Genomic DNA, 17,765 nt, shown 5'->3' on the forward strand with positions numbered 1-17,765 from the left:
CCTTATGGTTAGAGTGCCTCAGAGACCACACACAATCTGCCAGGCGTCACACATCACAGATAGTTAATCAATGCATGTTTAATAAATATATACATGAATGAGTAGTAATAACAATAATTCTATTTACATAAAGTAAAATGAATTGTCATGCGTAGAACTCTCTCATTCATTCATTTGTACACCATATGTAACAGTCAATAAATTAGTTACACTAAATAGAAAGCTTGTAATGATGCTTTAGATGCATGCAAATTCAAAGTAAACTTATTCAGGATATAAAAGACTATGCTTTCTGTGAGTTGAGTTGCCCTAGTGAGGTCTCCATAGGGTCCTGGGGAAAGCTGAACTTGATGACTGGTAGACATTACTGGGAGAGCAAAAACCAAGCAGAACCCAGAACTTTATAGAGATGTATGGCTCAAGGGGTACAAGTAAATGTAAAACCTCTAAGGTTGAGCTCTTTCTTGGAAACTGTTTGCTAAACTGCTCAACCTTAGAGGTTTTACATTTTAATGCTTCTCACTAGAAGAGACGGTGACTGCTGAACATCAGCATGCTGCATTTGGTACAAACTGTGCCTTCACTTCAGTTTTCAAAATTTCTTTCAGCATATGTTATTTAGCTAAAGTGGAGAACTACCAAGTTTACTTGGTCTGCAGGATGTACAATCTACTCAAGGCAGTGTCCAGGGACTGCTTTGGTTCCTTCTGGATTATATTGACAGTGTGAATAAATAAAGACAATTAGACACATACAAAATTAGCAGGAATCACACCATAATGGATGCTTTGTCAATTATGGAGGGCAAAAATGCAATTTTGTGCATCAACCAGAGTTCTGTACATGACAGAAAATAGAAAAATCAATTAAGACCTAGGTAGCAGCCACTCTTTCATTTTTTAAACCTCGTGATTTTATTAACATATCATAAGCTAGCTAATAGAAATTGAATTAATGCATAGGAAGAAATTTGCCTAAAAAAGAAGAGATTCAGTTTTTGTCTTCACTGTTGTCGTTTTTCTTGTCGAGTGTCTAACCTTTTGACATTTCAATAAAATAGTGTGCTCTACATAGTTCATGCTCAAAAACATTCAAAAAAAATTAAAAAAACCTCAATATTCATAATTTTCAAAATTCTCCAACTTAGCCTTTCAACATCTCCATTCCACATAGGTGGTTAAGATGTTTACATTATAGAATGACTCATATTTCCAAAAGGAATTTCATACCGTAGCAGTTCTCAGGGGGTAAATTGAGGCAAGCTGAGTGAACTGACCCAGATTGGAAACATTTACAGAAACAGGTCCGAGCTGACAACCTAGGCTAGAGCAGGCCTGAGACAGCAAACTCCAAAGGAGCTGAGCAAAGCCTGGGAGTGCTGAGCAACCTCGCGGAACATGGAGTGAACAATGGGGTAACTAGAACCGTGGCACTGGCTGTACCATGAGGAACAACCATCTGAGCCTAGGATTCACTGGCATATAGAAGATTAATCAACAGAATCACAGACAGCTCCAACCACACCTTTTAGAGTAAAAGATGAGTAGGAAAGGTAAAAACACATGCAACACCACAAAGAGCAACATGGCACCAGTAAAACCTAAAGACCCTACAACAGCAACACTTTAACAACCAAATATAGATGAAGGAAAAGAAAATGACCTAAAATATAACTTCAGGAAAATGTTTGAAATTCTTAAAGAGGAAATGAGAAATTCCCTCAAAGAAATGGAGGAAGAGACAAACAAAAAATTGGAGGATATCAGCAAATTCCTTAAAGAAAAACAAGAGAAAGCAATCAGACATATGAAAGAAACTATTCAATACTTGAAAACTGAAATAGAGACAATAAAGAAAACACAAGCCAAAGGAATTCTAGAAACAGAAATCATGAGAAAATGATCAGGAACCACAAATGCAAGCATGAACAGCAGAATGCAAGAGATGGAAGGGAGAATCTTAAGTGCTGAATTGACTACTTTGTGAAGAAAGGAGCTGTCTTGAAAGTCTAAGATCTTTTCCTAAGTAGAAAGATATATTACAACCAAACAGTAAGTGTGCCTGGAGGATAACATAGAAGGGTAATAACAATGTTTTGTTAACATAGACCAGAGCTAGGGTATTAGGTTATCCTAGTGAAGATAATTCAGTCCTAACTAAATTGAAATAAGGAAGTCCTCTTCAGTCAAATAGAACAGGGAGACCAAATGGAATAAACAGGAAAGGAGATAGATCCCAAAGCCACAATAGACCCAACCAAGTATCTACATTTGCATACCAAATGACACTTCTGACTGTTCATGCATGAGTCTAACTTTAACCCAACTAGCGAAAAGGTGAAAATGACACTTGGTTTGTCCACACAACAGAAAACTGTCTTTTTGTAACCTTCCCATGAATTCTAGAAAAATCTCTGTGGAAAGGGCGCCTGAACTGGCCTTTCCTTGTAATCGGATTGGTGAATATCCCAGCTGTCACCAAAGAGCCTTCATTCAGTAACTGATGGAACCAGATGCAGAGATCTACAATTAAGCACCAGTCCAAGTTCTGGGAGTCCAGTCAAAGAGAGGGAGGAGGGAATATGTGAGCAAGAGAGGTCAAGATCATGAAGGAGAAATCTAGAGACAGCTGAACCAAGCTAGCAGGAACCATGAATTTTTGACCTTCAGCTGTGGAAACTTCATGGTACCAAACTAGACCCTCTTCATGTGGGAGGCAGTTATGTGGCTTGGTCGGTCTGACATAAATCCAGAATCAATGCTTCGTGCATGAGCTGGCATTTTGTAGCCCATTCCCTATGGTGGGATGCCATGCTCGGACTTCATGCAGAGGGTGAGAGGCTTGGTCTTGCCTCAGTTTAATGGGTCAGGCTTTGCTGACTCCCCATGGGAACGCTTACCCTTTGGGAGGAGTGGATGGGGGGAGAGGAGGTGAGGGAGGAGGAGAGGTGGGAGGGAGAATTGTGGTTAAAATATAAAATGAAATAAAAAATAAATTAAAAATCATAAAAAAGAAAATCTAGTTTAAATTATGTCTATCCATAAAATTTCATGCAGATAAAAATTTTAGAATAAAATATTCTTGTACCTATACCAACATCCTGAAGTATCCTAGAGCATCGTTAGGCTCATACTTATTCATAGGACCATAATTATTGGGTTTGTGACCTATTCTTTGATACTTAATATAAGATTAAAATGTATCTGAGTAAACCCAATGTATATATATATATGTATATATATATATTTGCTGTGTGCATAAATCCACTTTAAAATAATATTTTTTTTCATTTTAAGTTGTCTGGATCTTGCAGCAGAGACATCTGTCTGCCAGGCACTATCGTTTTACTTCCCTGATTCCAATGGAATGTTATGTCCAAGATTTAATTTCTAAAATATTTTTGAAAAAAAGGTTGGTTATATCCTCATATCTTATTTTATGTCAATTGCAAAATGTGTTGCTACACATAGAATTTACCATTTATATGTGCATCTATCTGTTAGGTAGAATTAAAAAAAAAGAATTAAAAATGAGAAGGTTTTTGATGGATGATTTTCAAAACCAGAGTTTTCTCAGAAAGCAATATGAGGAAGCAGAGCAGGCTCTTCATGAGATTGCATTATGATCTAGTGACCCTGAAAATAGGGTCAGGAGGAGGTCTCTCTGCTAACTGGAAAACTAATCAATATAATTCAATATAAGGATTGGCACCCCTAAGTCACACAAAGTCTCTCTTTTTCTGGTCCTTTCTTGGATCAGCCTTGCTCTGTCCTGCCTCGTTCCCTCACAACTCCTTGTCCACACAATATCATCCTGAATTAAACAGAGTACTAAAAACAAAGTCAAAATATTACTGTGATGTATAAAAAATGAAAAAATTCTAGTTGCTTACCATTTTTCTATCTGAGATGCTGGAAGTGACATTTATTCTTAAAATGAGCTGCACTTTATTTGACTTAACCCAACAGTTGGTAGAAATAACTTTTGTATCTGGTAAAACAAACATAGAGAAACGTGCTTTTCTAAGAAATAGTAGGTAAATGTACAGGAATATGTGTTTTCCTGGTACTTCAGCTGCTGAGAGTTAAAGATAGGTTAGAAAAGTATTTATTTGACTGTGAACTGGTCTGCATTTGAGTGAGATCAGGTATAGTTACCAAGAAGGAGAGAGCATGACAAAGGGGGAAAGGTCATTGGTGACTAATTTTCTGAAAGCTATCAGCTTGTGTAAGTAATAGGACATTTATTGCTTTTCGATGTTGTCCTGACAGTGAGTTAGAAAATCCATAAGAATTCCCAGCCCTAGCCTTTATTAAGGCATAGCCCTGGATTAGTTTAATGTGCAATTTAAAGTCACAACCTGCCAATACATTGCTTACTTTTCTTAAAAAGGACCATTTTCCACTCCCCCTCCTCCCCTGATCAAGTTGCCAAAAAGAACAACAGAAAAGAAGTTTGCTTTATTTGCCTATGAAAGTCATATCCCGATTTCAGTTTTACATTTATTTCTTCTATTGTTCATATTCCACTAAGATTTTCAGCCCCCAGAAAAGATGCTGTTTTCACGTGAACTCATTAACTGTTAAAGGCAAGTTTCCTTCACCAGGCCCAACCACGTTCCTGCCCAGGTGGACCTGCCTGTAAAGTCAGCGACGGTTAATGAGCCATAGACCCTTTCACTGAATTGCAGGACCAATGTAATTTTGAAAACTCAAAGTGTGTTTTAACTGAAAACATTTTTCAAGTCCATAGGAAAGAAGGAGTCGACATGGCAACCCTACCCAGGATCAGATAGAAGGATAGCTGATAAGGCAGATAACGCTCCTTTAGGGCTCAGAAACACGCGTGAATTATCTCTGATCTTTTAAACAACACCATAAAACAGGCTCCAGGACTGTCTGAAGAATGAAGACTGTAACTCAGGAGTTTAGTAAGGTAGCCAATGGTCTCAGAGCTACAAGAAGCAGGCCAGTTTTATTATCACTAATGCAACCCTGTTGCTTTCTGTGTGATGTTTGTTGCCTCCCAGAAACATAAGTGAGAGACAGAAAACCTTTTGGGTATCTGGTAATGCTTTTTACCTTTTATAAATGGTGTATTTGCAAATATCTAAGACATTAAAAAAATTCTCCAGTGTTTCCTACAATTGAGTCAGTGCTGTTTTTGCCAAGTATTTTGTTTGGCAAACAGCTTTAAAGCATGCTTTAGTCTAGGCTGACAGGAAAAAGAGTGTTTTTTAGGCAGAGAAATGAGAGGTGTAGCTTAACCCTTAAAAACTGAGAATTAGAACATGGAGAAAGGTACTAAAAGAAGCAGACAAACAAAAGCTGGCACTTCTTTGCCAATTCTATTCCCGACCACCGTTTATTATTATTAAATAATTTAAGGTAACTTTTCTGGGTCAGATTATTATGATGATGCTTGCTTTGCTCTAACTGTGAAGACAACAATGGTGTGTGAATCTGGTTTTGGTCATGCTGGCATACTAATCACATCTAAAGTGTCTACAGAGCACCTCCTAAGGGTCTGTGTCTACGTAGTGACCCATGGGATATACAGCCTCCCCAAAACCTCATGAATGTGGAAACGGTAAAACAGGCGTTAAGACGAGTGGAGCTCTCATCCCCATGATTCGCAATAAGGTGATCCTAAACTTGACACCAGAGACCAAAAGACTAATTTCCAGTCTAGATTCCCAAAGAAAGAACTTCAGTAGCAGATGTTACATGGAAAGTTCTACCTCTACACATTGGTCCTGAAAATGGATCTTGCTCTTTGAAGAACCCCACAAGGTTAGAAATTGATCTGTACTCCTGGGAGACCCCGAGATTCAGAGTCAGGGTTATTCCAGAGAAACTAAAGTAGGTGGATGTGTATATAATAGTGAGGAGAGAAAATTGATGACTTCCTCCACTGACACTCACACACACACACACACACACAATACACCCTCTTAAATGTGTGAGCTTTCTTATGAAGTTTTGTGAGCCCCAGGACCAACCATGAAGTAAAATGAGGGGTCTAAAATCCACTCATCAAGACTACAGAAAGACTCACAGGTGACCACTAAGAATAAAAACATGGAACTCAGTAGCTAGATTAGACAGTTAAGTGTTTGCTTTGCAAATGGGAGGTTCTCAGTTTGATCCCCAAGGTCCACATAAAAAGTCAGCAATGGCATGCAATTCTAATCCTAGGAACGTTGAAATGGGAGGCAGAGACAGGTGGCTCTCAAGAGCTCACTGGACAGCTGGTTTAGCCCACGTGGTGAAGTTCCAGGAAAACAAGAGACCTTGTCCAAAGAAAAGATAGAAAGTGCTAGAGAAATAGCATTCAATCTTGTCCTCTAGCCTCCTTTGGCATATATATATACATATGTATATGTACACACACACTTCTATACATACATATGTACACATATATGCATTCACACGTCTATACATACATATGTACACATATACTTCCAGACATACATACAGACAGACAAATACAAATAAAACTGTGTCTTCTGGGGTTAAAAATAACCCTATGAGTGACCAATGATGGTCCCTACAAAGAGCCCAAGACAAGGTCCTTCTACACAAGTCATCTTTAAACCCTGGACAGCTCCACGAGGAACAAACACAGTGGAGACCATCCCAAAACACAAGAGTGTCCCTCTTGTCTGTTGCTCTCTGTATGTATGACCTTCGCAAAGTCCTAATCAGCTAAGAACTGAAGAGCAGGTGGGAGGAAATGTCAGAGGAGGTGGAAGAGAAATGAGAGACAGCCTATTTTCTTCAGTCTCCAACCCAACACAGTATTTGGAGCAGAGCAGAAGAGATTTCATATTGAATTAATGTCAGAAAGTAAATGGAATACATTACTTTAAATAGTCACCAATACTCTTTAATTTTTTTCCCGAAGTACTGCTGAAGGCACATAAAAACTCGAAACAGCTAGTGTTTTCAGTTACTTAAAATTAGGTTAAAACACAATCAAGTTTTAACATGATAAGCATAAAACAATTTAGTGGCTTTAGCTATCATTCAGTGGTAGATCGCTTGCCTATTATGTGTGAGACCTCGGATTCGATCCCCAAAAGACAAGCAACTAAAATAATGTAAATGAAAAAAATATACTCAGTTGACTTTTATTTATTGGCACATTTATGATCAGACAGAATTAGTTTCAGCACAATGAAAAAGAAAAACAATATGAGGAAATTTTGCACTTCCTCTATAAGAGGGCATTCAGAAAAAGGCTTCATTCACATCTACAAAAAAAAAAAAAAAAAAAAAAAACAATTCCCAAATAAATAAATGAGATGTAAAAGAAAATAAATTTCAATGAACTATATAAAACATACTTTAAAATAGTTATTGTGAAATAATATCCAATTATCACACCATACTTTTTGATGATACAGACCACAGTTTTAATAAGTATTTTTAATAAGTATTTAATTAGTATTTTTGATTAAGTATTACTTAAAATGTAACACCTAATACTGCTGGACTTACAATATACTGACCCTCATTTCTGATATTATTATACTTTTATACAATTTATTTGAAAATCAACATCATCATTAAAAAATTTACTCACCTACATTTTTAAGTGCCTTTAATTGTTAGTACAACTTTCGGTTCAGAGAAAGTTGGAAATTTAGAATGTTTCCTGATGCTTTTTATAGTCCCCCCCCCCACGTATGTATCACGGAGGTAACATCTGTAGTCTATGCCAGGACTAATGATGTTCATCACCCCACATCTCCATTAGAACCTGATGTTTGCTGATTATTGGCTCTGTATGGTTTCATTCCTTTTACTAACGAGTAGAACAGGCCCACTCGCTAGAACTTCTCAAATTTGCTTGAGGGTGATTGTGTGTGTGTGTATATATTTGTTTGTTTTATTTTTTTTAATTGATTTTTTATTGAGCTCTCTATTTTTCTCTGCTTCCCTCCCTGCCTTAAGAGCCATGGGACCTGTTTAAAACTCAGTTCAGGTTCGAGAAAGAGCATCAGCATAGTGCATTTAACAAAAGTATGCTGAGTCAGAAGAAATATCTTTGTTCACATTAGTTTATTATTAAGCTCCAAACATTTAGAAAATTTGCTATCAGTGAGCACATTTAAGGTTTATAAAATATTTAGACATACTACATAGTTTGTTTAGCAAAAGCAAGTGGGGTTATATACATGCTTTTTCCCGTTTTACATACTTTTCTTCAAATCAATAAACAAGAACTTGCATGTAGATCAAAAATTATTGTTAATTTCACATCATCATAATTAATGATTAAAAATCTTATCAATCGTAATATAATTTGTTGCCAAGTTATTGCCCTTCCCATGCTGTTATGAGCATTCCGGAATATATCTTCTTATACCAAATATGCATTATAATTTAAAATACATGCATGCACAAATATTTATATCATCAAATATCACTTTAGTTACCACTATTGATTGATGCAGATTATTTCTCAAAGTCAGCTTGCCTTATCAAAAATGAAGTCAATGATCAGTCCTCATGTACAGTGCGGCATTTAAGTACACTGGTTGCAGAACATACATGGTTTCCTATATCAAGAGTTTTTATACCAATCAATTCCTGTGTATCTTATAGTTTTCTTCTACATGTGATTTTTTAATATTTGTCTATGTTTGAGAAGCCCTTTTTGATTCTACACAATGGAAAGTTAGAAGGATGGAAATGCACAGCCTCACAGCACATTAGGAATACATTAAATGTGGTCTGGCAGCAAATTTACTCTTCTTAAATTATTTCTAGATAAAACACAACATATTGACAACAGGTTGCATTTGCTTCTGACTTGACAGCTATATTATACTAGAACTGGCTAAAAGACTCACTTTGCAATGTGTGGTGTTTAGAATAAACAAGCAGAATCAAATTACTGTATTTTAAAAAGCTATACTACTTAATACTCAAACTTTTCTAAAATGCATTTATGTAATACATATTTTAGAATAAATTGCTTAGTAGGTATATATATTTTTATTTGTGCTTTTCCATCTTTATATACATTGTTAATTGGTAAAGAAGGACAAAATGATAAAGATGATATGCAGAATGTATAGGTTGTTCACCAATGAATTCTAGAACAAAAATCTTTCCATGTAATTTATTCCATGTAATACCAAATTAATATGTTCATAGAATTTGTAGATATCTCTTCCAAACAATCATTTTTCAGTATTTCCAGTGATTGAGTGGCACCCATATCAATTCCATTCAAAAGCATGGAGCACAAATTTCATCTTCAATAGTTTTATCATGGTTTGCTTTATGTTCAAAGATTATCCCAAAATGATGCTGATTTTGCCCTTGAATGTCTCCTTTAGCTATTGACTCATCTCTCCCAATTCCTTCTTTCCTTGATATAACTAGTCTCCACTTCATCCAGGGCTTACTGAAACCTCTTAAAAATTTTCTCCATAATGTCATTTTAGTAGTTGCTTCAGAGTATATCTTTATGTTCCTTTCTTTTTATTTTATTTTTATTTTTTTAAGAAAGAAAACTATCTTTTTTCATTATACATACCAATCCAAGTTCCCACTTCCTTCCCTCCTCCCATCCTCTCCACTTGCCCCCTCTCCACTCCTCAGAGAGTGTAAGGCACATTGCTTTAATGAAGATCCAAGGACCTCCCCCCCCCCCCGCCCCATACTACATCTATGCTGAGCAAGGTATCCCTCCAAAGAGAATAGGTTTTCCAAAAGCCTGTACAAGCAGTAGGGATAAATCCTGGTGCCACTGCCCCTCAATATGCCCCAGCTATGCAACTGTCAACCACATTCAGAGGGACTAGTTTGATTCTATGCTTGTTCCTTCCTAGTCTGGCTGGAGTTGGTGAGCTCCCATTAACTCAGGTAGACTGTTTCAGTGGGTGTATCCATCATGGCCATGGCCTCTTTTCTCATATTCTCACTCCTCCCACTCTTCAACTGGAATTTGGGAGCTAGGTCCTGTGCTCTGCTGCGGGTTTCTGTCTCTGTTTCCATCAGCTGCTGGATGAAGGTTCTATGGTGATATTTAAGATCTCCTGAGTAAATTTGGACCATGGCAACCTTGAGAGAAGGTTGAAGGGGAGGGGAGAAGCAGGGAGGAGATCAGAGAAAAATGTAGAGCTCAATAAAAATCAATGAAAAAAAGAAAAAAAGATATTCATCAGTCTGACTACACAGCAAGGCCAGTTCGGGTACCCTCTCCTCTTTGATTAGGGTCTTAGCTGGATTTCTGGTTATTTCTCTAGAGCCAGGTTTCTTGCTAGCCTTGTAATGGCTCCTTCAATCAAGATAGCTCTTTTCTTGCTCTCATCTCTGTCCTTCCTCCGTCTCGACCATCCTGCTCCCTCAAGTTCTCTGCTCTTCTCCCTTTCTCCCCTTTTCTTCCCCTTCCACTCTCAGAAGATCTATTTCTACTTTCCAGGTGGATCCATATATGTTTTTCTTAGGTTTCACCTTATTATTTAGCTTCTATATGATCATGAACTATAGCCTAGATATCCTTTGTTTGCAGCTACTATCCACTTATGAGTGAGTTCATACCATATTCGTCTTTTTGGGTCTGGGTTACCTCATTCAGGATGGTGTTTTCTGGTTAAACCCATTAGCATACAAATTTCAAGATGGTTTTTTTTTTCTTTCTACTGAGTAGTACTCTAATGTATTGTGCCACATTTTCTTTATCCATTCTTTAGTTGAGGGGTATCTAGGTTGTTTCCAGGTCCTGGCTATTATAAATAATGTTGTTATGAACATAGTTGAACCAATATCTTTACACTATGACTGAGCATCTTTTAGGTATATGCCCAAGAGTGGTATTGCTGGATCCTGAGGTAGGTTGATTCCCAATTTTCTAAGAAACTGTCATACTGATTTCCAAAGTGGTTCTACAAGTTTGCATTCCCACCAGCAACAGATGGGTTCTCCCCTTACTCCACACCTCTCCAGCATAAGCTATCATTGGTGTTTTTGATCTTAGCCATTCTGACATGTGTAAGACAGTATCAGAATTGTTTTGATTTGAAGTTCCCTGATGGCTAATGATGTTGAATATTTTCTTAAGTGTCTTCTGGCAGTTTGAGATTCTTTTGTTGAGAATTCTTTGTTTAGCTCTGTACCCCATTTTAAAATTGGGTTATTTAGTACTTTGATGTCTAATTTCTTGAGTTCTTTATATATTTAGGAGATCAGTCATTTGTTTGATGTGGGATTGGTGGAGATCCTTTCCCACTCAGTAGTCTGCCTTTTTGTCTTATTGACTGTGTCCTAAATGTTTCTATTTCAGGAGGTCCCATTTATTTATTGTTTCTCCCAGTGTCTGTGCTACTGGGGTTATATTAAGGAAGTGGTCTCCTGTGACCATGCATTGAAGGCTACTTCCCACTTTCTTTTCTCTCAAGTTCAGTGTGGGCTTATTTATACTGAGGTCTTTAATCCATTTGGACTTGAGTTTTGTGCATGGTGATAGATTTGAATCTATTTTCATTTTTCTATATGTTGACATCCAGTTATGCCAGCACCGTTTATTTAGATACTGTCTTTTTCAACTGTATAATTTTAGCTTCTTTGTCAAACTCAAGTGTTTATAGGTGTGTGGATTAATATCTGGGTCTTCAATTTGATTCCACTGGTCAACCTCTCTGTTTTTATGTCAATATAAAGCTGTTTTTATTACTGGAGCTCTGTAATAGAGCTTGATGTCGCAGATGGTGATGCCTCCAGAAGTTCTTTTATTGGACTGTTTTGACTATCTTGGGTTTTTTGTTTTTCCATATGAAGTTGATTATTGTTCTTTCAAGGTCTGTGAAGAACTGTGTTGGGATTTTGATGGGAATTGCATTGAATCTATAGATTGCTTTTGGCAGGATTGCCATTTTTATTATGTTGTTCCCACCTATTCAAAATCATGGCAGATCTTTCCATTTTCTGGTATCTTCTTCAATTTCTTTCTTCAAAGGCTTAAAGTTCTTGTCAAATAGGTCTTTCACTTCTTTGGTTAGTGTTACCCCCAAGATATTTTATGTTATTTGTGGCTATTGTGAAAGGTAATATTTCTCTGATTTCTTTCTCAGCTTCTTTATCATTTGTATATAGAAGGGCTACTGAATTTTTGGAGTTGCTCTTGTATCCTGAAACATCAAGCTGAGAGTCAACATCAAATTAAATGGAGAGAAACTCAAAGCGATTCCGCTAAAATCAGCAACAAGACAAGGCTATCTACTCTCTTCATATCTAGTCAACATAGTTTTTGAAGTTCTGGCTATAACAATAAGACAATAAAAGGAGATTAAGTGGATTCAAATTGGAAAGGAAGAAGTCAAATTTTCCTTATTTGCAGATGATATGACAGTGTATATAAGTGACCACAAAAACTCTAACAGGGAACTCCTACAACTGATAAATACCTTCAGTAATATGTTCCTTTCTTTATCAATGCCTCTTAAGAATCTTTATGTTGCACATCACCATATAACCTTGAAGGCTCTGGGTGACCCAATTCCTGCCTGTTTCTCCAATACCATTTTTAACCAAATCCCCTGTTGCTTTTGAAGGTCATGAAATCTTGGTTTTCATTCTTTTTCCTTAATGTCTCAAACTCTTTGGCTTCAGAACTTTTTTGCTAGTTATTTCTATTTTGAGAAAACTCTCTAATTCCCAGTGTTTTCTATGAATTCTCCACCCTTTACTTAATTTCTATTCATTGTTATCTTAAGCTAGGCATTGCTCTCCAGATAAGGCCTTTGGCAACTTACCTACACTACTCCAAGTTTCTCTATGGAGCTCTTTTCATGTAGTATGACTTTCACCAACACTTAGTTTGACTTTATAAGAACATATTTGTTTTTATGGTTATTATACTTAGCACTAACTACAATTGCCCCATTAGTTACTAGAGGCTTGAATATTTTTCTTGTCAGCATCCCCCAGTAAATTAGTACAATTTCTCTCATGTAGTAGGAACTCAATAGGTTTTCTCAAATAATATATTCATATTTTTTGGGTTGCTTAGATACAAACTGAGATAATGCAATAAATGGTATATAGATTGCAAACATTTTTGTAGAAGTTGTTTTAGGAAGTCTTTATTAGATTTAATGAAGAAACAGAATTGACATCAGAATACAATGCAGTAAAATTTACTACAAGAAGGTACAGCCCCATAGTAAAACCTTTTTTTTTTTTTTTTTTTTTTAACAATTCATTTTCTCATGTCGGTTCTAGTAAAAGTGCTTCACTGTTCTTCCTGACCTTGATTTTGGCTGTTAAATGTTTAGTGATGACTTGAGCACAAATCATATGGCAGGCAAAGAGAGCCTAAGCATTTAGGATGCATGTTTATGCTTCAAGTATGGAGAGAAGCTTTGTTATTTTTAGGACAGGACTAAAGTACATTGAATAAATGAGGGTAGAGCCAACAGTCAGAGTGAAGAAACAAAGGGTCTTGATCTTGATCAGTAAGTCCACTGTGAGTGGATATTTAATTGCTATGAAGGTTTTTTTTTTTTCGAGGCAGGGTTTCTCTGTAGCTTTGGTGCCCGTCCGGAACTAGCTCTTGTAGACCAGGCTGGCCTCGAACTCCCAGAGATCCGCCTGCCTCTGCCTCCTGAGTGCTGGGATTAAAGGTGTGTGCCACCACCGCCTGGCCATGAAGGTTATTTTTAAAATAGAAAGTATCACAGAATGTTTTGTGTTTTAACTAATCACAGGCTACTTTGGAGTAAGAAAAGAAAGGAGTAAATCAAGGAAGCTTCTGAGTCATTTTAGGGTTCAAGATGAAATGCGATAGAAGGTAGGTAGAATCCAGCAATGGTGAAAGTCCAGAGATGAGAACAGATTTGAGAGGAAGTTGGCAAAGATACTCAGCTTTCAACCTTGGTCACATGATATTCACCAACTGGTACTGTTCGCTGAATAAAGGACTGAGGAAAAGCCAGGAGTGGAAAAATAATTAAGAGCAGATTTGGAACAGGATATGTGTTAGGTAGTTTTATGTAATTATGGGAAGAAGCTAAAAAACTAGTTTAGGCTGGAGAAACCAAAGTAAGTAAATCTTCATTTGCAACCATGTTTTCCTTGTAATTCACTTGTTTTAAAATTGTCATCAGAATTTAAAAGTATATGAATAGTTAAAACTATTAAGATATCAGGAAGAAAAAGATCGCAAGTCTCCAACCTTGATCTATATTGTATTTGACATAATGCACTTGCAACGCAGATCTGCTCTCTGCCTTGCCACAAGTGCCGCTGCTCTGAGTTAGCCTATATTCATTTGCTTTATTTCGCAGGCTTAAAACATTAATTGCTTCTGGCTTCGATATTGGCTCTGGGTCAAGTTCCCTTAGTGGGGGGAAGTCTGAGTCCCCTTTACATGCTCCCAACTGGATAATAAAAGGAATTATACAGAAAATGTGCAAGATAGAGTTAGATTACCCCAAATTTCCTCTGGTTTTGTCAACTTGAGACACTCTAAGGAGGTTCTGTAAATCTGACAGAAAAAAAAGTCTTTGAGGAAAGCTTCCAGGACAAAGTAATTTTATTTTTGTACAGTTCTGCAGTTACATTTGAAAGCACATTGTGCTTTTTATTGTTTCAATCTATCCTTACAACTGATTTCGCTCATTATTAGAAATTAATTTCATATTTTATATAATTTATATGTGATATAAAATAGAAAAATATTGCTGGCATATATTATGAATAAATAATACTTGAATTGTGACACTTATATCAATTTCTTCCCGCTTCTCATTCTGCTCCAGTGTATACCTATTACTTGGAAAGAACTTCAAATGGAGTCTGTGTTTGATGATAAAATAGTTGTCAATCACTAACATGCACTGGGTAAGAGAGAGTCCTTTGTATAACCCACTGAAGCACTTAGTTGATGGGGAAGACAGATTCCCACTGCTAATCTCCCACCATGTGTGTCTTGAATTTGTTTCTGCATGCTAGAAAGATTTCTTAAGCTTTGCCTCTTCTGCATGCACTCAAAGGGCTAAATATTAAAACACAGAACCGACTTTGTGGATAGCATTATTTTAGTTAGTTAAAAACATGTCATTCTCTTTTAAAGTTTCCCACTTATTTAGTGCCAATGAAATTTGACTTAAGACTATATAAACATTCTTAGGTTACGTTCTTGAGTTCCTATGCCAATGTGAAGGCCATCGCTGTCATTATGGCACTAAAGAGACATACATCTCAAGGCTAAGGCCAAACACAGAGAATGGAGCCTCCTCAAGGCAGAGAAAGAGATTCCTGAAGGCTTGGATCTGCAGAAGGTAGAGAGGAAAAGATATGGATGGACAGTAAGGATGGAGTGATCACTTTAGATATCTGTAACCACTGAAGCTTGGCGGGGGATGGAGGGTAGAGTCATTCAGCCTTAGCAGAGGTTGAACTTGCTCTATTTTTTTTAACACTGGGAAATCCTGATCATTTGTGCTGCTGTTTCTATATATGAACATATGTCATAGTTTCAGCACAAACATCTGCATTCTCCAACATAATCTAAAAACTTTGTAAAATTTGACTTGAAATCAGTAAAGAATGGGTCTAGTTCTGACAATATACACGTGTTCTCCAGAAAATCATTTTCAGACCAAATTTCCTACACATGTGGTTTCAATTTCTCAGTTGTGACACTGAGATCCTTAAAAACTATATGAAGGAGACAAGTAAAACACATGTATGTCCACTGTACAACGTAACTGTTAGGAGTTCACCCCTGCTAGGCTTCTGGAGAACTACAGAGCCTGGTCTGAAACTGGAAAATATCCCAGTAGTACAAAAAGAAAATAATACTACTTGAACTTATTTTAAAATCAAGCTGCTTATCATAGCTCCAAGACTAATAGTGAAAGCTCTCCACGAATTCTTTTTAAAGGCAACACTGAAATCTTCACTCATGGGAATTATTTACTGACAAAATGTAAAACCAATTTTATTTTATTGAGAAGCAGTTCCACTGGTCACTTACTTTCTGATTTCCTTTTGAGGAATTAAGTAAAAGGGACACACTGGTCAGCAAGCAGATTTAGCGCACCCAGCTGAGACACCACATCACAATGAAGGTGACAATTCTGGGGAATGCTGGGACAGGTGGGTATCAAGAAGGAGCAAGATAGATTTTCAAGTAAATGTTTCAAAAGTAAAATCTAGAACAAAAGAAGACCAAGATTAAAACAAATCTACAATCTTAAAATATTTACAAGAAAAAAATAAGCACGCGGCACAATTATGGCATTAATTTAGAGAAATGTTTCTTTTTATTAGGCTATTTAAATTGATACAAGATCAATAGGCACCAACATGGCATTCCTCAATAGTTTTGTTCTGTTTTATTAACCTCTCTCATCCACTTTTGTATACAACTACATTTATTTCCTTCTTCATTCTCAAATACCCTTCAAGGGAATATTTATTTCTTTTTAAAATGTATGTGTATTTGTGTTTGCTTCCATGAACTTATGCACACCACACATGTGCAAGAGCCTATGGAGGTCAGAAGAGGGCATCAGATTGACTAGAGTTGAAATTATAGGTGCCTTTAAGTGCAACATGGCTTCTGGGAATCAAACATGAGTCTTCTGCAAGAGCTGTAAGTAGTCTTATCCACTGAGTCATCTACCTGGCCCTAAAGAAGACTTCATATGTATAGTTAAGGATACTTATAGAGGCAGACCCTGAAAAATTGCACCCCATTATGGCTAACATTATACCAGAAAGCTGAGGATCAAGAGTACAATGACAAAAATGAAAAGATAAACAATAATTGAAATACGGCACTTTTTACTCTATATGAGCCAGAGTGAAGATCCCATCTATATATGATTCCCATAGAGGTGAAGGAAAAATAACTGCACCATATATTTAAAAATGAATAAAATGGTTTTTAAACACAATCCCAGAGAACCTAGGCAACAATGAGGACCCTAAGAGAGACAAACATAGATCTAATCTACATGAGTAATAGAAAAAGACAAGATCTCCTGAGCAAATTGATATAGGAGAGGGTTGAAGGTGAGGGAAGAGGCAGGAATGGGAACAGAAAATATGTAAAGCTCAATAAAAATTAATACAAATTTTAAGTGGCACAGGAAGACATGAAAAAATGAATAAGAAACCCAAAGTGATTAGTTAATGTATCAACCAACCTCATAATAAATAGAAAACTCACTCTTAAACATTTACTTTCTAGAGTCGAAGCCCTGAGCATACCAAACGCCATTGTTCTTGGAGAAGGAAATTTAGCTGGTTACTTACTCAGTGAAGATAAAATTAGAAGTAACGCATGATTAATAAAAACTCGGTGACAGATATTGTGGTTCAACCTGATGACCAGGAAAGTAAAGCAGTCACTGGCTCTTACCTCGACCTCAGTCCGAAAATGGTGATCTACCCCAGGAATTTCATAACGAGACTGAAACTGAGAGCTGTCTCCTCCTGTTTTATAATTCTCTCTAGTTCTGGGATTAAGGGTGTACATTACTACTGTCTGGTTTCTATGGCAAGCTAGTTTGTTAACTGGGATTTAATGTGTGTGTCATTGCTGCCTGGTCTGTAAGGCTGGCCAGTGTGGCTGTTTTACTTTTCTGATTCTCAGGTAGTTTTATTTAATAAAACACAAGTGAAATGCAACTTCAGAGAAGTGTTGCTTTATTATAATATCTAGGGAAAGTAAAAAAAAAAGGAAAGAAATGTTTTAAGACACAGGGGCTCAATATGTACATATTGTTTTAACTGTAT

Source organism: Chionomys nivalis, chromosome 18 (genome assembly GCF_950005125.1).
Source record: "Chionomys nivalis chromosome 18, mChiNiv1.1, whole genome shotgun sequence".
In the NCBI taxonomy this organism is placed as follows: Eukaryota; Metazoa; Chordata; class Mammalia; order Rodentia; family Cricetidae; genus Chionomys; species Chionomys nivalis.